This window comes from Pseudorca crassidens, chromosome 7 (assembly GCF_039906515.1).
Source record: "Pseudorca crassidens isolate mPseCra1 chromosome 7, mPseCra1.hap1, whole genome shotgun sequence".
NCBI lineage: Eukaryota > Metazoa > Chordata > Mammalia > Artiodactyla > Delphinidae > Pseudorca > Pseudorca crassidens.
The window spans coordinates 83,542,469-83,564,696 of NC_090302.1; the positions used below are offsets into that span (position 1 = coordinate 83,542,469).

The 22,228-nt window shown below is 44.3% G+C and overlaps 1 long non-coding RNA gene across 1 annotated transcript in view; it reads right to left on the reverse strand.

Moving 5' to 3' along the window:
• The window catches only part of LOC137227104 (uncharacterized), a 41,977-nt gene extending 20,226 nt beyond the window's left edge, over positions 1-21,751 (reverse strand). The window contains exons 1-2 of the long non-coding RNA XR_010944696.1: positions 21,501-21,751; positions 15,663-15,846 (exon numbers count right to left, since the gene is read on the reverse strand). This is a non-coding gene — a long non-coding RNA (uncharacterized lncRNA). The remainder of the gene's footprint in view (positions 1-15,662; positions 15,847-21,500) is intronic.
• Positions 21,752-22,228: the final 477 nt, after the last annotated feature.

Below are 22,228 nucleotides of genomic sequence, written 5' to 3' on the forward strand. Positions count from 1 at the left end.
CTTCCAGCCTCCAAGACTATGAGAAATAAAATTCTGTTGTTTATAAGCCACCCAGCCTTCCTGGCAGGTAGATGTGGCCATGTCACTACGCGCTGACCAATAGTGTGTGAGCAAAAGTATAATTTATGACTCTTGGGAAATGCCCTAAAAGAAGAGTGCACTCCCTTCTTATCCCTCCCCCCTGCCTGTGCCTGGAATGCAGGCATAAGTGGTGATGGTGGAGTCTGAATGGCTTCTTTGTCCAGGAAGCCACGTTCTAAGGGTGGCAGAATGAGGAGATGCAAGGAGTCTGGCTCCCTGGTGATTCCATGAAGACACCTGTCAGCCGCGAACTGCCTCCTCCAGAGCTCTTTTTCACGAGGGACAAATAGCATCCACCTTATTTAAGCCGTTATTATTTTGGATTTTCTGCCACATGGAGCTGAGCCTTTCCTAACCAACACAGACTGCATCCTCCACCTAATGAGAGATTTAGCAGGGCTCCCCATCTGAGCCCATCTAGTGCCTGTGCAGGAAAGCCATGATGATTCATTTAAAAGCACTCTATTCAGAATACGATCTTCTCCAATTTCCTACAAATCAAATTACTAAGAGACCAATTGGATTTTTCAAGTCCCTCAAAATGTTCTTTTTTGATGTTCTTGGTATTAAATAGTAACAGAATTTAAATGGCATCAGCAAAACACACAGACATGACTGTGATGATAAGTTACATAAATCTGTGAGGGAAAGAACCTCGCCAGCGCACACGGATGCAGCAGAGATGGAAAAACAACAAGCTGGATCTCCTGAATTTGCCTCTAGCATCCACCATCTTGTCATGGTGACCACCTATTCAGATTCCAGGGCACCTTCCCTGTTCCTAGGGAGAGGGAAATCCAAACAGTTTAAGGTAGTAAAGGACTACGAACCATGACATTCTCATTTCCTAAACACCACTGTCTCTAGACCCTGAGCTCCTTGAAAACAGAAGGTGAAGTTGTGTCTTATTCATGGTCAATATGCCTCATGCTGAGCACAGTGCCAGGCACAGAACAAGCTCAATGTCAAGGGGCCAGGCTTTGAGCCCCAGCTCTGCCAGCTTCATGCAAGTGGTACTAAACAAGGGACAAAACCTGAGCTCTTGTAAACATTCTCTTTTTTGCAACCACTTACTGAACTCTTAATATGTGCTATGCATTGTGCCAGACACTTTACTCAACTTCTCTAACCTTCTCAACAACCCTTTAAGTAGGTACTATTGTTATCCCCATTTTACAGATGAAGCACATGAGCCACCAAAAAGTTAAATATCTCGCCCAAAGTTATTCAGCTACAAAGAGCAGACCAAGGATTCGAACCCAGAAGTCTGACACCAGAATCCAGGCACTTAACCCCACTCCACTAAGAGGAAAGCATGACACAGATGGTGTTGTTATTATTATTATTATAGACTTGAAAGAAAGGAGAGAGCTAACATTGGTGGGAAGCCTATGTCTGTGCCTGGACCAGGACTGTGTTTGACAATTTTATCTATATTGTTTCATTTCATCTATGCAGAGACTTATTCCCAATGTACGGATACAGCAACTGAGACTCAACAAGGCTAAATAAATCTCCCAAGACCTCGCAGCTGTAAAGATAGCATCTGAACTTCATTTCCAGTCTCCCTGACCTCCAGGGCCATGCCCCTTTCATCTCTCAGTGCCACCTTCCCACCCACAACAGGTGGAATGGCCCCTTTACCATCACATCAACTCTTAGAAAACCTTTTTTAGTTGTACTTATTAAAATCATTTACACCCCAACCCATCCAAAAAATATATTTGAGGCAATACAAAAGACTACATAAAAGGTTAATAAAATAATTATTGTTAATGGGGGAGACAGATGTGGCTAATTAGTCTTAACGAAATCAGCAGGGTCTTGGTCTGGCCCAGAAGTGGTCATGGGTCCGGGTTGGCAATTCAGACTCACAAAACACAGACAGACTTCAACCTTGTACCATGTTCACTCAGCTTTGTGGGAGGAAACAGAACCAGGAATACAGCAGGTATGGCCTTTTCAGTTCATCAGCAGACCCAGCAGCCACTCAAGGGCACAGCTTCCTTTGCCCCCTCACCCACATGGGATATGCATGGCCACCAAGGATGGGAGTTGGGTGTGTGGGGTCATCTTGATACAGTAGCACAGAGCACCTTGGCTTCCCACCAACATTTTTCACCACACTCATCCTGTAGGCTCAGTGCGTGCATGCCAACTCACAGCTCCCCCTGCCCAGATGAAGTCTCCCAGATCATAGATACAACAGTTCTTGTTTGTCTTGTCTCTGTAGTTTCCACCCAGCAACACCGTGAAGAAGACTATCTCTCAGGTCACCCAGGCCTGATGCCAACACTTGACCCTCAGGTATCACCCAAAGAGAGAGAAACATTCAAGGAGTTAGGCTGTATAAGTTCTACGTCACTGAGAACTGGGCTGAAAGTAACAGAAAAGCCCAACTGATGTTGGCTTAAACACACTGGGGTTTATTTTTCACAAAGAAAGCAGGGATGCAGTCCAGGGATACTGTCCAGGGATGCAGTCCTGAGCTGGCACAGCTGCTGTGGGGTGAATCCTGAGGGTGTCGATTTCCATCCATGTTGTTGCCTGTGGTTGCCATAAAGATGCTGCACCTCCTGGTGTCCCCTCCACAGGACAGGCAGAAGGAAGAAGGAAGGGAAAAGGAAATGGGGGGTAGCAGAACGTGTAACAGGAAGCAAAGTCTTCCCCCCACATTCCCAGCAGACATCCTCTCACACCTCACTGGCCCTCACTCACTAACATCACATAGTCACCATTAGCTGCAAGGGAACTGGGGAAGCTGAGCGTTCGTAGCTGGGCACAGAGCTGCCCCAAACAAAATGGGGTTCTGCTAGGAAGGAAGAAGGGAACATTGGATAGTGGGTAACTGGGCAGGTAATCAGCAATTTCTCTCACACACGGCAATGTTGAAAAGAGTTTTCAAACCCACCAGGACATGATTTTAGGCAGCCTGTTCCACACACACCAGCCTCTTCCCAGCAAGCAGAGCTCTCTTTCTCTGGCCCCAGCTTCTCCCTCTTGCTCTCACAGTACTACACTAAACAAACACGGGTCTCTGTCCTCAGCACACCCCTCACTCCCTCCACCAGCTGTCAGCCTCTAGGGAAACCACCAAGGAATTTACATCCCAGGCCTCATTTAGAGCTTCAGTAAGGGCTTGATTTTTATGACTGGAATCTAGAAAGAATGCTCAAGATCACAGCATTTCTCTGACTGAGTAGGGGCCAGCATTCCCTCAGGCAGGCCCCTGGGTTTGCTTAGTTTTATTTTGACAGCCAGATGCTGGCCTCTAAGTCCTGTTTCGAAGACAAAATGGCTACCATGACCTAGATATTTCTTCAGGTATCTGGGAGCCATATGCAGAGTCAACGTTAACCTAGTCTAATTAAAGCTGTCTTAATAGGTAGTGAGCTCCCTGATATGGGAAACAGCCAGGAGGTTGGCCAGCCACTTCTTCAAGGCATCAGAGTGTGCGTGTATCAGAGAAAGATTGGACCTTCCCTCTGGCTCCAAAACTCAGTGCTTCGACTCCTTGTGGTTTGTTCTAGTTTCCCTCTTCAAACAGCATCAAGCAAAAATTGTGGGGCTCCAGACAAAGGGAAAGATGAGTCACAGAGTTTCAAAACTGGGTTAAGGGAAGTTTGGGGGTAAACTCATCTTGCGGTTGACTGGGATGAAATTCTAGATGGTTCTCCTGGGCACCAATTTAGAAGTTTTCTTAAAAATCTCCTGAGAAGAGGTACCTCACAGCAACTTCATGAGGGTGATAGGTATCTGGTGATCGTCTCTCGAGGCTTCCCCAAACCAGCTCAGATCTCAGAAGTGATAAACAGAAGGGATAGGAAATTTGTTAACTATTGTTAATTATAAAACTAACAATATTAAACTAATCCTCCTCTCCTTCAGGTGGGGGAATCTGGACTGGAAAGAGAAGACATCACTGAAGGTAAAAGAGAATATCCTTAGCATAAAATTTTAAAAATCTTAATCCTAGAGTTTTAGAACCTACAAGTCCTATGAGGAAGGTGCGCAAGTCTCCACCATGCTCTAATCAAATCAAACCTACTTCTACACAGGTGAGTCTTGAGATCACAAGGAATATTTGGGAAAGACAGATAAATGTAATTTTTTGCTACTAGAAGAATATTTAGAAAATAATAAGGGTAAGCTGGGACAAAGTGAGAGAGTGGCATGGATATATATACACTACCAAACGTAAAATAGATAGCTAGTGGGAAGCAGCCACATAGCACAGGAGATCAGCTCGGTGCTTTGTGACCACCTAGAGGGGTGGGATAGGGAGGGTAGGAGGGAGGGAGATGCAAGAGGGAAGAGATATGGGAACATATGTATATGTATAACTGATTCACTTTGTTATAAAGCAGAAACTAACACACAACTGTAAAGCAATTATACTCCAATAAAGATGTTAAAAACAAAAACAAAAAAAAAAACAAAGCAGCCTTGAATATTGTTGACCATATGTGAAGGTTTATCTGTAGAGTAACTTCCTAAAACTGAAATTGCTGAGTCATATTTTATTTGGGTTTTAATTTAATAAGAATTTCTATTTTCCTGAAGTTGTACCAATATAAGGTTTTACCAGCAATCTATAAAAGTGTTCCTTCATATGTATTATGAAACTTTTATATTTTTTGCCTATAAATTAGGTTGAAAAGTTAAAAAAAAAAAAAGAAAGAAAATAATAGCCCATGTGTGGTAGATTGATTACAGAAATGGCTTCAATTATTCACCACTTTCTGTACCCACATCCTTTATCATGTGCCTTTGCAGCTCCTTCTATCAAGATGGAGTCTATTTCTCCAGCCTGGATCTGGGCCAGGACTTCTGACCAATAGAATGTGGCAGGAGCGACAATGTGTCAGGTACAAGTCTAGGTCTCATGAGAACTTGCTCATTTCTGGTCTCTTTCAGAACATTACCACTGCGGAGTAAATAAGGCCTGGCTAGCCTGATAGAGGATAAGAGAGCTCACAGACAACAGCCCCTTTATCTCAGCCAAAGCCAGCCTAGATCAACTTACAGCCAGCCAACCTCCAACCATGTGAGAAAGACCAGCCAAGATCAGCAGAGTTGCCTGTTGGACCCACAGCCGACCTCAGAGACATGAAAGAGTCTGTCCTTCAGACTATGGGTTCTTGATGGGAGCTAAGGAACCCATAGCCTTGTGCACAATAATAAATGCTTATTGGTTTAATCCAGGGTCAGCAAACTTTGTCCATGAAGGGCAAGATAGTAAATATTCTGGGCTTCCCTGGTGGCGCAGTGGTTGAGAATCTGCCTGCTAATGCAGGGGACACGGGTTCGAGCCCTGGTCTGGGAGGATCCCACATGCCGCGGAGCAACTAGGCCCGTGAGCCACAACTACTGAGCCTGCGCGTCTGGAGCCTGTGCTCCGCAACAAGAGTGGCCGCGATAGTGAGAGGCCCGCGCACCGCGATGAAGAGTGGCCCCCGCTTGCCACAACTAGAGAAAGCCCTCGCACAGAAACGAAGACCCAACACAGCAAAAATAAATTAATTAATAAACTCCTACCCCAAAATCAAAAAAAAAAAAAAAAAGATAGTAAATATTCTAGGTTTTAGAGGCCACATATGGTCTCTGTTGCATATTCTTTTTATGTATTTTAAACAATTTAAAGGTAAAATATATAAAACCATTCCTACCTCGTAAGTCATACAAAAACATGCCATGGGCCGCGTTTGGCCCATGGGCCATAGTCTGCCAACCCTTGTTTTAAGCCACAGAGTTTGGGGTGGTTTTTTACACAGTAATAATTAACATACCACATGGGTTTTGTGTGCTCTTATTTCTTGTTCCCTTGCAGACAGAGAATAAACCATCAGGGTCATTGCCTACAAGATGAAAAGGTTGGCTGCTATTGGAAACAAAAAGACCATAGATCAACTTGGACTCTCAAAGCTGATTTTCTCAGTTACTTTAATAAAACAATAGCCCGGGGCTTCCCTGGTGGCGCAGTGGTTGAGAGTCTGCCTGCCGATGCGGCGGACGCGGGTTCGTGCCCCAGTCCAGGAGGATCCCACATGCTGCGGAGCTGCTGGGCCCATAAGCCATGGCCACTGACCCTGCGCGTCCGGAGCCTGTGCTCCACAATGGGAGAGGCCACAACAGTGAGAGGCCCGCGTACCGCAAAAAAAAAAAAAAAAAAAAAAAAAACAATAGCCCAAAAGCCAGTCTTTATGATGAAGAAGATTTCTAAATTTCAAGGACTAATGGCCAAAATTATGGGGTTCCAGAGGAGGGTGCCGGATAAAACCCAAAAAGTCAGATAAGACCTGTCTTAACTCAGTGGGATCTATTGCTGGAGCAGAACAGAGAAGTCATCCTGCAGCAGAGATCAGCCAGGAGCCGGGGCAAGAGTAAGTCTGTCCCTTCCCCTACGACGATGAAGTCAGATACCCCAGTCACCTACAGCTCCAGATAGCATGCTATGGAGAAGGAAGGAAGGAAGGGAGGGAGGGAGGGAGGGAGGGAGAGAGGGAGGGAGGGAGGGAGGGAGGGAGGGAGGAAAGGAATGAAGGAAAGAAAGGAAGGAAGAAGAAAAAGAAAGACTGGGCATTTATCTGAGTCATACCTACAGAGAATGAATAGGCCATTTTAAATTATTTGATTGGACTGATACTACTGGATTGGACTAAATTAGGTTTTCCTTGTGACTCAGTGGGCTGGAAACTTAAAAGGATGATAGATCAGTTGTAGGAAACAACATATGTAGAATTATGTCTCCCCAAAAATAGACTGAACTCCTAACCCCGGGTACCTGTGAATGTGACCTTATTTGGAAATACGGTCTTTGCAGATGTAATCAAATTAATACAAGGTCATTAGGGTGAGCCCTAATCCAATGTGGCTGTGTCCTTATAAGAAGAGAAGAAGACACTGACACACAGGAGAAGATGATCATGTGATGATAGGGGCAGAGACTGAAATTATGTGGCTGCAAACCAAGGAGTCCAGGATTGCCGGCAATTCAGAAGCGAAGAGAAAGGCACAGAGCCTGGGAGGAAAGCCCTAGGGGCCAGGCTTGACCCTGCTGACACCTGGATTTCAACTTCCAGCCTCCAGGATCCCGAGGGAATAAATTTCTCTTGTTTAAAACCACCCAGTTTGTGGTACTCTGTTACGGTTGCCACAGGTAACTAATACCACAAAGTCCATTTCTTTTTAAAAGATAGTAGTTACATTTCCTAATTATTATTGATAATGATTTCAACACTGTTTTTCTTCATCCCACTTCTAAAATTCAAAGTAGTCCTGGAGGGCCCCTCAAACTCAGGCAGACATGGAAGCATTGTTCTCTGCCACGGCGGGGACCAAGGTGAACATGGAGACTTAGGGTGACAGCATATTCTCTGAAGACTTCTGCCTTGGTTTGGGTTTTGGTTTCGAAGGGAAAAGCCTGATTTTTTAAAAAGGTTTTTCCAAGAACAGCCTGCCTTTTCAGGGCCCTAACTGGTGTGCATTCAAATCATGTAGAGAGCCAAGGCTTCTGAACCCCATCCTTAGAGATTTTGATTCACTTTGTCTACAGAACGAAATCCAAGAACCTGTATCTTTAATAAGCACCTTCTAGTGATTCTGGAGAAGCAAATAGAAAAACCCTTCCCCAGAAGCAACCATGGAGGGACCCCAAAATTCAAAGTTGGCAGGGAGGTCCCATTCATCCCCTGCCCACTTGGGAAGCTGTCCCAGTGTGGGGATTGGCTCAAGTGGGAGAGTTTGGGCATAAGGATGATCCTCACCTGTGGCATCCCTCGAGGAAGGAGAGGAGCAAGGCTGAAGCAGCCTCACCCCTGGCCCTCTCTCACCTTTTCCAAATTAGGACCCTGGACTGGACTCTGGGAGAAAGGTGCCCCCTGGTGGCCATGTTTAGTTTTCTAGGTAACAAGCAACCGGCACCCAGCCAGTAGCTAACCAGCCCCACATAAATGGTTGGCACTATATCGATAACACAGGGCAATGGAGCAACTTATTGTGATCTTGACTCACATGGCAATAAATATGAAATCGGAACATAAAAACGGAACATGCACAGGAAATGGCAACTGAATTTTATGGATCTTAAATTTCATACCAGAAGAGAAAATCACTAACGGGCTCTGAAGAGCCAAAGCCAGGGTCTTATTTTTTTCAAATCCATTTCAGAAGAAAGCAAGACAGAGGCGTAGAACACAGGGTGGAGTTGGGGTGAGGTCAGGGGGACTCGAGACATTTGGAAAGAAAACCTCTGTGTAGTTTTAAGAGGGAAAACTTTTGAGCAAATCAAAAGAAATTAAGATTTTTTAATGCATTTTATTTTACAAAGCAGCCAATATCTATGACAAATAAATTGTGTTTTCTCCTCCCTACCCTGTCTCACTGACTAAATTACAAAACAGAAAATAATGAACCCCGTAGTTCAGTCCCTGTGCCCAATCAATTTCTATTGTTTGCAAGCATCTGTGTATTCATGATACACCTACTATATATCAGGCCATCTATATATATTAGCTCTAATCATCTGAAAACTTCTACAAGTTAGATATTACTAATCATACTTTTCAGATGAGCAACTGATGTCAAAATAGTTAAAAAAAAACAAAAACAACAACAACAACTCACCAGTACTTAGTGAAAGAGGTAGGATTAGGACACAAACTCCAACATTCAAAGGTAATCTCTGATACTCACTTCTCTGAAGAACCTGAAACATGCTTGAAACTCCTTTTTGCACACACACAAAAACAATCCTGGGAATGGGGATTAACATTAAATGGGCATGAGTTATCTCATAGGGGTAATAAAAATGTTCTAAAACTGGATTGTGGTGATAGTTGTACAACTTAGTAAACTTACTAAAAATCATTGTCTTTAACACTTAAAATGAGTAAAGTTTATGGGCTTCCCTGGTGGCGCAGTGGTTGAGAGTCCGCCTGCCGATGCAGGGGACACGGGTTCGTGCCCCGGTCCAGGAGGATCCCACATGCCGCGGAGCGGCTGGGCCCGTGAGCCATGGCCGCTGAGCCTGCGCGTCCGGAGCCTGTGCTCCGCAACGGGAGAGGCCACAACAGTGAGAGGCCCACGTACCTCAAAAAAAAATAAATAAAAAGTAAAAATAAATAAATAAAAAATTTTAAAAATGAGTAAAGTTTATGATATATAAACTATACTTCAGTAAAGCAAATAAAGATATAATGTAAAAAAGAATAATATATTGAAACCAAAAGTAGAATGATAATAATAATAAAATATGAGTCTAAGGGAGATACATTTGGATAGATTTGTTTTCCTATAAGCTTGGAAATAAAATTAAGGGTAATCCTGATGGAGAGATAATTGCCCACAGCAGAGCAGGCCCAGGGCTTTATCATGAAGATAGACTTGCCTACTTCAGCCTCCCTCTGTGGCTGAATTTTTCTACTCAGTGATAATCACTTTTCCAGTAGTGTTTATACATGACTCTTTATTTTTACCTTCCTACCAAAACCTATTTGCAGAACTTTTGTTTATACTAATGTGTAAATGTCTGATTTATGTTTAAAGGGTCTCCCTTCTAAAGGAAATATGTAATTTTAAAACTCCAAATATTCAATCATGCCCTCTGTGCTGAGGAACACAACAGACCATTTCACTTGGATGTCCAAGTTACTTCAAAATCAGCAAGCAAAATCTAAACCCATTATTTTCATATCTCCAATTGGTCAAGTATCTCCCCGTTCTAACTTTCCTAACTGTGCTTGTCATCCACGTTTCTCTGGCACCTGATCCCATCTGCTAATATAGGTCTCAGTCACTCATAGAGTCCTCCAACTCCAAGTACTTCTGGGGAATTCCAGAGATTACGTCTTATCAGTTCTTGGGGCATGAGGCTGAGAGGTCACATCTGAAATGTCACATGGCATCTGCCATTTTTATCTTCTGCTGCTGCTCCAACCCCCTCCATCAGATGCACCTCATCCTTGCCATACAAGCACCATATTGTTACAGATCACCACTCCCACGTGTCATTCCTTTACCAAATGGCACTCTGCTCTTGACAGATACTTATGTGTCCTCTGGACACGGCGGCCCACCCAGACATCTTTGTTGGCACACGGAGGACTCAGAGGGCCAGAGCTGTGTGCTCTTCTAGGTTGAAGTGGGAGAGTTCTCTTTTCCCTTCTCATGTGCTACACTGTTAGGAAAGTCTCAAATAAGTCCTTCCTTCCTCCCCACACCCCATGGAAGGAAATCCAGAATTAAATCAAAGGATGTTGTCTGAACAAGACCTTCTACCTGGAAGGACCACCAAACAAAGTGCCTGCCTTTCATAAAAGGAAATATCACCAAAGCACCATTTTTAATCATGATGAACAAATCATTCAAGCTCTTTGCTGTATGTCACCTAGAGCAAAATCACACTGGAGCCTGCTTTTATAGCTCAACCTGTAGTGACCGGACCCACCCCAGCAAAACCTCAAATTGCCCTGGCTGCCAGAGGCCAGAGAAATTAATCCCACTTTGCTTTAGATAACCCAAGCGCAGGGCATGTATCAGAACAGGACTGAATGCTGCAAAGCTCCTTACCATAATAAAGCAGCAAAGGTATTCCCAAAAGTCAATTAACAGACAGTTGCGTCAATTAATTTTTTTTTTTTAAAAATCCATGTATTAGCATGCTGGGAAGCTATACTCCTTGTTGATCTGAATGGATTTGGTGGTTTTGTCTTGTTTTTTCTCCCCTAACTTTAATCCTGGGCAACCCTCTAAGTATTGCTTTTTCAAAAGATTATTCTCTAGTAGCACTTTAAAAAACAGCCTCACATTTTTTACTCAGTCCAAAGAAGCAACAAAAATCTGTTGATTTCATTGACGTCTCTGGGGCTCTAAAGAGTCTAAAAATATTGAATGCAAGCCCTATGTGGTCCTGCTACCAGGTATTATGATCTCTTGGAAGCATTTCTTTATCTTCACTTCCTCATTGGCCCTACTACCCAGTTCCCATGCACACTTTCATTCTGGGATTTCCAGTCCCACTGTTCTTCACCCTATTAATTGCTCCTTTCTGTGTAGACAGGGTTTGCAATGAATTTTCCTAAACAGCTTTCATGCTTTTGTTTCATTTACTATTTTCAGGAGGAAAACAGATGAAGTATTTGGAATTACGTAGCATGTCTTAGGAAATTTTTAAAAAGTGCAACCCCCAGGTACTGCTATTTCTCCAAGATTCCACCCAGCAGGACACCAGATGAAACAGCTAAATTGATTTCCCTGCCCTGACACTCACATGCTGACAACCCACCACACTGAGGCGGGACCTAGGCAGCAGCAGACTAACACAGCCCCCAGGGAGAATCCCTCAAGCAGAAAGAGGCACCTGGCACTCTGTGAGTCTTGAAGAAGGGCATCCTGACATGGTCCTGTCCTTGGCAGAAGATGAAAGTCTAGCTGGAGAAGTAAAACCCACAGACAGGAAACAGGGAGGGAACAAGGAAGTAGCTGCTAAGCTCCTGGGGGCTGATTCTTGGAGAAGTGAAGGCGGGTCAGAGGCGGCATCTGGAGGAGGTGAGACTTCAGCTGGTCCTTGAATGAACAGGATTAAAAACAGGCAGAGGGGAACAGGAAAGCATCTTGGGTAGTGGGTGAGCAATTAGAGAAATGATAGAAAGGAGGCTGGGATAAGGGGTGGGCAAGCGGAGGCAGAATCAGGGGCCAGGAAGGCAGAAGCCAACTGCTCAAGGGTGGAGAGAAAGGTTTATCAACTGCGTCGTTTGCACAGGTGATGACAGATGTAAAAAACCACAAGGGTGGCGAGGTCTCCTTGGACCAGCAATGGTGGGGAGCTGTTGTAAGCCCTGACCCTACAGGAACAAGGGGAGACAGCCCATACCTGGACCCAGGGAGGTCAACTCTCTGCAGGGCGCCACCTGGTGGAACCTGCAGTGTTTGTAGGGGGAGCCAGTCCCGCCCCAAGAGATCCCACAGGGAGGGAGCCGGGGAAGGCCCATCCTGACCAGTTGCCACCTGCCATGCTCCAGTCTCGTGCTGAGCACTGGCTGAGACCACACAGTTACCAGAGAACCCACCGGTGGCTCTAAAGATAACCAGTAGACACCTGGATGGAGGAAAGCAGAGAGCAACTCAGGAGGGGCACAGGGAAGAGAGCCAGCAAAGAATCACCTGGAAGCAGTGGCACCAAGTTGTGTAGCAACTCAGGCTGGACATGATGGGCATTTAGGCTAAATGTAGTGGATGAGGCTTCCTGAACAGGTGAACTGCAATCGGTCTTCTTGTCCCCCAGGTCTCTGCTCAGACATTAAATGAACCCCCCAAACCCCAAACACATTCTAACACATCAACCCTGTTTTATTTCCCTCGCAGCTCTCATCTGGAATTATCCTGTTCCCCTCGTGGTCTTTTATTGTCTGCCCCCAAGAGAGTCAACTTTCCTGAGAACTTCTCTTGTTTGTCACTGTTCTCCCAGCGCTGAGAACAATGCCTGCCGGGGTCCCCACCTGCTGAAACCTAGACAATGATCACTCATGAACAAGAACAAAACATACAAACCCAAGACATAAGGTGTGCTAAAAGCAAACTCAAGTCTACAAAGGAGCTAGGGAGCAGGGCAGGAAATGGGAGGGAGAGTAGGGAAAACTTCTTCCCTGCCAAACGTCACATGGTCAAGTGTTCTGCCCTGGTCACAGCAGGTGGCCAAAAAGTATGAGAGTTGGGGCTCTCTGTCACCTCCAAAGAGCTTTCTCTGCCATCCTTCATGGAGAGCTGAAGAGAGTCTCCAATCTGGCAGCCCAGCCACTACCTACATGGTCTCTCATCTGCTGAAGCACGGGGACAGCTCACAGAGCTCGGAGCGCCTTTCCGGGTGGAGAACCAAATCCAGCCATACATGGATTTATGCTGCACCCATTTCCTGCAGGGGGAAGGTCTGTTCTGACATCAAACAGTCCGTCAGCATCTCTGTTCCAGAAACTGCTGGCATGATGAGTGGGCCGCACAAGAGGTAGCGGGGGCAACGATCAGCTCATCTCTAATTATATGGGATTTACGATTAGGCAGCTAGTTTATTTTGGAACACTGCAATAACAAGACACACAGCACTGGAGGACGAGGGGGCGGAGCTCTAGCTTGGCCTTTAGAATATAATAGCTTGTCATCGCCATGGAAACCAGCTCCCTGGGAGTTGGCAGGCACCTTATTCTATAATTATAAGAGATCTGATAAGGGCTGGGGGTGTGTGTGTGTGGTTTTTTTTCTTTATAAATTGTATTCAGTGGCTGAAAATAGAAGAACCTGGAGAACAAAGCCTTTTATTAACCAGCATCTGCTAAGAGGCGGCTGCACTTCAGCTGCCTGGAGAGGCTCTGCCTGCAAGCTCTGCAGATGTGCCCAGAATGCCAGGGGTTGGTCAGGAAGCAAAGTGTCCTCAGAGGAGAGGGGTGTGTCCAGGCAAACCGTGTGGAAATGTGGCTTCAGGCTGAAAAGGCCCATTCGGGCTCAGTGGGATGGACTGTACCTGCTGTCTGAGGGCAGGCTGCCCATGCCACCCACCCATGGAAAGCCTACAGGTCTCCTCCCTCCCTCTTCCCACCTACCCCTCACTCCCAGACTTCACATCCAAGTGCAATCACAGCCATCCCAGCCATGGGGCTTGGGCTTCAGCAAAGTTCTTAAGTTTTCTGAACCTCCGTTCTTTTGCAATGAAAAATTGTTAAGAGGATTAAACAAAAGAAGGACAATGAAGGAAACATGTTTGGCAAACTGTAAAGTCTGTCACACACAGCTGGACTCTCTGAAGAACAGACCCAAACACTTTGGGACTCCCCTGGTGGTGCAGGGAAGAATCTGCCTGCCAATGCAGGGGACACGGGTTCGAGCCCTGGTCTGGGAAGGTCCCACATGCCATGGAGCAGCTAAGCCCATGTGCCACAACTACTGAGCCCACATGCCACAACTCCTGAAGCCCGTGCGCCTAGAGCCCATGCTCCACAACAAGAGAAGCCACCGCAATGAGAAGCCCGCGCACCGCAATGAAGAGTAGCCCCCGCTCACCACAACTAGAGAAAAGCCCGCGCGCAGCAACGAAGACCCAACACAGCCAAAAATAAAATATAACAAAAAATTAATTAATTAATTAATTAAAATAAAAATCAAACCCCCTATCTTCAAGTTGAATGATTTTGTCAATTCCATAGAAGATATTAATAACAGGAATGCCCAATAATAATCATAATCTTAATCATAATCATACCTTCCACTTGTATATTATTTTATAGCTTAAAAGTGTTTTCACCCTATTTTATTGCAGTTGTATGTTGCCTTAATGGAGAGAGCCCTGCCTGTGTTGATTCATTTATAAGGAAGCCCAGGCAGTTTGGACAGCTTCTTTTCTCAAAGGCCTTCCCTTTTTAAAATGGGTCATGGCCATTAAAAATGGAAGCCTAGCGGCTTCGAGTATGGCTGTCTATGTGAAGGGCACTGAGTCAATAAAATCACCAGGAGTTTTTTCTAAAGCTATTCAAACTCTAAAGAGTTCATCCAATTGCCCTCTAAAAGCAGGAAATGGGTGAGAATAATAGAGGAAAATGCTTTATTCAATTCATGACCATAGTCAGCCACTGTCCTGAATTCATATTCTTTAAAATCCAGAGATATATTTGGGGAGAACAATCACTCTTATGTTGCTCCCCTACTGCATATAACTCCCATGGATCACCCATCAATTCTGGAAATAGGAGCAGAGTGTTCACTGCTCAGTATCTACCATCAGTTAGGGTTGTGTAACATTTCAAGTAATAGAATCCCAAATGAACAATGGCTAAAGTGAGAGAAAAATGTATTTATCCCTCAAGTAAAGCTCCAGAGGTAGACAGCACAGGCTGGTACAGGGGCTGTGCTCATGGTGTCCTCAAGGACCCAGCTCACCACTCTGCCATCTTCATGGCCTGGCCTCATCCTCATGGTCCACCGGGGCAGCTAAAGCACTGGCTCTCACAACCACATTCCCAAGAGCTAGGTGGAGAAGGGACAAAGAATAGGGAGACAGAGAGTGCTAGTTGCCTGCCTTTTAAATAAGATTGCTAGAAGCTTCCATACAACAATTCTGCTCATATAACCAACAAGGGAGGCTGGAAAATGAAGTCTTTATGCTGGGCCACTAGGTTCCCAGCTTAAAGTCTGGGGTTCTAGAGACAGGGAAGGTGTATTTTAGGGAAGACCAGCACCCTGCACCCACGTCTTTTACACTCTGACTCTGCTTCCACATCACTTTTGCCAGGTGACACATTTGGAATCGTCCTCAAGTACAGGTTCAACTACATGGAGCCAGGAAGTTTCTGGAAGGCCTGAGCTAAACAGAGGCCCTTGTGGTAAGTTACCCAACAAACACATCTCATGATCCTGGATGTACAGCCACATTAAAGGCATGGAGGAGTAGTTGGAACCACACTCCTAGACTCAGAAGCTTACCTTCTTCTGTGGTTCTCCTCTTCATTTCTCATGAGATGCCACTACAACCCCAAAGCCCATGGTTGACAACAGCCAGAAACCCAACCCAACTGGTCTAAGCAAAAATACGGACTTACTAGAAAGATGATAGATGATCTCATAGATGTCTAGGACAGGAGAATGTGTCTGGACCTCCGAAGCCATGCAGTCTCCCATTCTCTCAGCATGTGTATCTTTCTTGTTGATGGCCTACTCTTTCCATGGAGAGGATAAGGGGGCTGCCAACAGCTTCCGAGCTTTCCATTTGGCCACTTCAGCAACCTAAGAGAGAGAGTGACCAGATGTTCCCTCTGGTTCAGAGTCACGAAACACCAGGAAGAAATTCATTGGTCCGGCTTAGTCAGATGTTGACACTGGGATAATCAGGTGTGTCCAGGTGGGCAGGGCCAGCTGAATCACATGGACAGGACGAGAGAAAGGTGGTTCCTGTAAACAGGTAGCTTACTGGATAGATTAAACCAGTAAGTATCCATGGCAACAGTCATTTTCCAATGATCAATTTCCACAACACACCAGAATTCTCTGGGAAACAGCCACAGAGTAGTTGTCACTGAATACTCTTTCACGTGGCTCTGCCCACCAGGTTTCCAGAGCCCCAAGGCACCCCGTTTTTCCTCCTTCTTCCCTGAAGAAACAGGCTCTCTGCCCACAGCTCCAAAGGGCAGACAGGTGAACCCTTCCAGGCCTTGCCCAGTGAAGGGTACACCTCCAAATCAGTGGGGCATCAGACACCCAGGAAAGTATCAGACTAGATTATTTTGTTCCCCACCATAAATTTTAAAACAGACACCGGAAGGAGGCCTCTTAAAAAGTGAGCCCAAATACAATTACATCTACCCAGGAGGAAGTGGTCCCTGGGCACTTACACATCTCAGGATGTTTAATCCCCTGAAGGTACTCTGACAATCTTCTGCATTTCCACCTTACCATTCAACAGCTCAGAATCACCAGAAGCAGGTCAAATTCAACACCCACGAAAAATTTTTTTTTTAATTTTTAACATAACCCCTACCAGAAGAGATTGTCCCATAGCTACTGTCTCGATATACTGCATTAAATGGGCACCCCTGAGGTCACGCTGGTCAGGATCATTTTTATTTATTTATTTTATTTATTTTTTTAATAAATTTATTTATTTTTGGCTGCGTTGTGTCTTCATTGCTGTGCGTGGGCTTCTCATTGTGGTGACTTCTCTTTGTTGCAGAGCACGGGCTCTAGGCACACAGGCTTCAGTAGTTGTGACATGTGGGCTCAGTAGTTGTGGCTCGCGGGCTCTAGAGTGTAGGCTCAGTAGTTGTGGTGCACGGGCTTAGCTGCTCCACGGCACGTGGGATTTTCCCGGACCAGGGCTCGAACACATGTCCCCAACATTGGCAGGCAGATTCTTAACCACTGCACCACCCGGGAAGTCCCAGGATCATTTTTAGATAAGTTCTCAGCATCTCCTGTACACTTAGGATCTCATCTTGCATCATCTTTTCTTCAGCTTTTCTCAAGAGTGAGAAAAACAAAAAGACTAAACATACCAACTCAGTCACCAAAGCATTCATCATGAAGCCATATTCATAGCTATTGCTAGACTATCCCTACTTTCCTCTCAGTGGCTCCCTTTAGATAAACTTTGCTGCTGTTCCTCAGACCACAGAACAGCAGTCTCCCAAGGGCCACCTCACTGTCAGAGCAGCAAGAGAAAAGCAGAGGTTACCGGTGAGGCACTCACCTCTGTGCACTCCAGGAACTGAGCCCTGCCCTGGATGGCTCGCCCAGGCTGTGCAACGTGGTCTTCAAGGGCTAACCCAGGAGTCTTGCTCACCGGTGAGTATCATGGCTGTTAGCACCGTGGAAACAATACTGAATTGTAAAAGTTTAGGGTTCAAGCCACAGCTTCATGACTTTCCATGGGAACTAAGGTCACGTAACCTTTCTCATCCTTGCTGACCACCAAAAAAGGATAATACCTCCCTCAAGAATTAGATATTGGTATATGAAAGTCCTTTGAAACTGTAGGTTTTTAACTGCAGATAAAATGAAGTGTGCTGAATTCTCTGGCAGCATAAACACAGGGATTAAAGACATAGCTGTTGAAATGAAGAAATGCATACCGGCAGATTATGCAAAGAGACAATAACAATTGCTAATGTCAGTAAAAAGTGCAGATCAGTCATCAGAAATGGGGCCAGAGTAGGATCTCCATTTCCTGTCTTCTTTATTCTCTTCCTGGAGAAGCTCCTTCACTGAGCTCCTGCAAGGGCCGAGCCATCTCCATTTATGAATTAAACATGTACTTTTTTGTTTAAAAAAATGAAGGTGTGATATTAAAAAACTGTTACATTAATGCTGCTTACTCCTAATGTATAAATTCTCAAAATAAAATCCATTTCACTTCAGTGTTTTGAAAACCTGCTTTGTCTGCCTTACCTCTGGCCTTTGAAACCAACCTGACACATCTTTGAGCCGAGGACACACAACACTCGGGTGAGCTGCCGACACCCCATTCAGCCACAGGAAATACTCTGAACTTCTCTGTCTTTCACCTACTTTCTTTCCTCCAAATCTCATCCCTGCCTGTCAATGATCTCCTGGCTCTTTAATTCCAACTTCAATCTTGCCTCTGGACTTGGAGACTTATTTATTCAGAATGTTTGAGTTCCTACCATATGCCCGGCACTGTTTGTTCACCTTGAACAAAACCATGAAAAACCTGTGCCTCCCGGGGTTTATAGTCCAGTTTAGTCCTGATTCCTCATGTTAGAATCTTAGTTTCCTCTAATGGGTTCTGACTTGTCTGGACCTGGCATGGTTTATCCCCTTGGGACTCAGATGTTAATTCCATCATCAAGAAAAGGAGAAATTGAACGTAAATGTCACATGGAACTTTCTAGAAACCAGGTTCAATAAAACCCAGTTATCTATGACTGGCACACAAACCCCCAAAACATAGGCATTTCAGTTCCCGTCAGCCTCCTTCCATGGACTCTCAACAGAAAATGGTCAAGGTAACCTCAGATCCTTTTGACATCCTCTTCTAGACTGGGACACTGGGCTGGATCCCTTTCCCTCGAAAACTGTCTTGGATGTGTTCATTATGCCACACAGGACTGTTCTCTCTGGAACCATTCAGAAGGTTAAGGAAGAGAAAACAAAGTACCGTCTTCAAAACAGAAGTTCCAAGTAATTGAAACACCAAATTTACTTGTGTTCAATTTCTGGCAATTTTGATGCTTTATCTCTGTCCCTGAACAATACTTTGAGGTTAAAAAATAAATAGCTTCATTTCCAGTACCAGTTTGAAAATTAGCCACTAGGTGGTGGGTTTCGTTGGCTTGCTTTTTCATATACTTTAAAATGTTTTTGTCTGGCACAATGTAGAGTTTAAAAAGAGTAGCAAAGTTTTCAAGGTAAGTGCAGGCCAGCTAGTGACTCCAGATCTCAATGTCCTAACAGTACATCAAATACTTATGACAGGGCTTCCCTGGTTGCACAGTGGTTAGGAATCCGCCTGCCAACGCAGGGGACACGGGTTTGCGCCCTGGTCCAGGAAGATCCCACATGCCGCGAAGCAACTAAGCCCGTGTGCCACAACTACTTAGCCTGCGCTCTAGAGCCGGCGGGCCACAACTACTGAAGCCTGCGAGCCACAACTACTGCAACCCACATGCCTGGAGCCCGTGCTCCGCAACAAGAGAAGCCACCGCAATAAGAAGCCCGCACACCGCAATGAGGAGTAGCCCCCGCACACCACAACTAGAGAAAGCCCGCGCGCAACAATGAAGACCCAACGCAGCCAAAAATAAAATTAATTTTTTAAAAAAAAGTTATGACGGCCAAAAGATGCAAAGGTGCTATAAAACTGGAAACAAAGGAAATTAATAATCCAACGTTCTCCAGACAAAATTTACACTAACCAAAGCATAGGTGAAGCCCTGGAACAGAAGAGCAGAGAAAGGAAGTTAAAAGGAATTTATGTTACTCGCCCCCCCCGCCCCGCCCCCGCCATTTCCTTGCAAACCTCTACCTCAGAGACATTAGGCCTTTGCTGCCCATGAAGCTAGTAGCCACTTTCCTACTATAAAGAAACCAGTTTCTGAAATGACCATTGTTTGTTTCTTACAGTAGCAGTCACTGGTGCTGCCTACCAAGTATTTCTCTCTCTTTCCTGGGTGTATGATAGGGTTGTGCTTCCCCAATCCCTTGAGACTAGATATAGCAATATGAGTCGCTTTGGCCTGAGAAAAGTGATGTGTGCCACTTCTGGATGGAAACTTTAACACCCAGTGCACAAGTAACCACACTCCTTTTGCCTCAGCAAAGGTGACCAGAAACTCTCCAGATAGTGGCTGTCCAACAGTCTGGATCCTGGATGAACCCTGCTGCCCCATGATGAGTACTCAGCAGGAGTAGAAAACAAACCTAGTGTGTTAACGCAGTTACTTGTTACTGCAGCGTGACCTCACCCACGTTGACTTCTACTCATCTACCCTAAAAAAGGGTTGTCAGATATTCCTTACAAATATCAGACTCTCAGTGGATGCAAGGGTGAAAAGTATGCATTTTATATACGGAATCTAAAAAAGTGGTACTGATGAACCTAGTGGCAGGGCAGGAATAAAGACGGAGATGTAGAAGGGGAAGCTGGGATGAAATGAGAGACTAGCATTGACGTATATACACTACCAAATGTAAAATAGATAGCTAGTGGGAAGCTGCTGCATAGCACAGGGAAATCAACTCAATGCTTTGTGACCACCTAGAGGGGTGGGATAGGGAGGGTGGGAGGGAGGGAGATGCAAGACGGAGGGGATATGGGGATATATGTATACATATAGCTGATTCACTTTGTCATACAGCAGAAAGTAACACAACATTGTAAAGCAATTATAATCCAATAAAGATGTGAAAAAAATATGCATTTTGTTTAAGAAATCAAAAGCATTTATATTTTGTAATATTTACATTTTTAAAACTGTTCTTTTAACTATAATAACTATATAGAGCAGGAGTTGGCAAATTTTTCTGTACAGGACCAGATAGCAAATATCTTAGCCTTTGTGGGCCATATGGTCTTTGTCACAAGTACTCAACCCTGCCAATGTCTCACAAAAGCAGTCACAGACAACATTTAAGTGAATGCCAATGGTTGTGTTTCAATAAGACTTTACTTACAAAAACACATGGTTGGCCACATTTGGTCCACGGGCCATGGTTCTGCCAACCCCTGGTAAACAGCATTGAAGAGGGAACAGAATCGACTTTATACTGGCTTCTCCCATCATTCAGCTCCATTTATTGACTTACACATTGTTCATTACACTGAGAAATCTTTCTACAACTGCATTCAGGACAGGAATCAAAGCAGGAGAAGTTAATTTTCACAATTTTAGAGCTTCTATTAATTAAATAACTGTGGCCCCACAGGGAAATAAATGGTATAGTTAAAGTAAGAACTTCATCATAAAGGGAATTAGGAAAGAGGCCTTCTTTTTTCCTATGTGAGAGTCATTACATTTTTCTGATTTCATCTATGGTTGGATATTTATTACTAGAAATGCAGCATGCACTGAGGCTACAAAAATGCAATATACAACTATCCAAAGGACACATTTCCCTGGCTACCTTGCATAAATATTTAAAACTTATTTTTAAATGTTCAATAAATATACTGGAAAACAATTGCTTGTACAATGCAGATGTAACCCTTTTTTCAAAAAGCAATTTCTCATATCAAGGAATTAAATTTTCTCATAATGAAATAAAGGGTCAATTTATTTCTTATTTTGAGCAGTGACTATTATGACTACAGTATAAGTGAACAGAATAGACATGGTTCTGGAACTGTTGCCTATTGTAGGAGGGTGAATTACTGGCTCAGAGTTCTTTCTTTCTCCCTCATCCTGTCAAAAGACTCCACAGTTTACCTCTCCATCCCATTGATGGTGGGCTCAGCCAGGTGACTTGCTTTGGCCAATGGAATGTCGACAAAACGACAGTGTGGCATTTCAGAGCAGAGGCCTTTAATGACCTCTCATAAGTTTGCTTCCCCGTCTTGCACTTCTGCCATCTTCCATGAGGAAAACAGGTGATTTGCAGCTGCTCTCTGTGATTTCCAAAGCAAGGAACAGACTTGAACCCAACTCTTAGCCTAAAGTTGAACCATTCCAACTAACCTGCAGACCTGTGGGTGAGGAAATTAATGTTTGTTGTTATACACCATTGAGATTCTGGAGTTGTTCGTTATGCAGTATTATCACATCAATAGTTGACTAATACAGTTATTATTGACCATTTTTTATTACTTAATCCAAAAAATGTTTTCACAATGCCATATGAAAAATTATAATTTGTAAATAAATAGTCATTAGTTTAGTAAAAATGTTTCAACTCACTCAAGAAACGGAGCCATCAAGTGTGATTAAGCCTAATAATTTTACATTTTCAAAAACCTCTGAACTTTTCTAATTTTTAAATAGTGCAGCAAGATAGTATTTTTTCTTTTTAACATCTTTATTGGAGTATAATTGCTTTACAATGGTGTGTTAGTTTCTACTGTATAACAAAGTGAATCAGCTATACATATACATATATCCCCATATCTCCTCCCTCTTGCATCTTCCTCCCACCCTCCCTATCCCACCCCTCTAGGTGG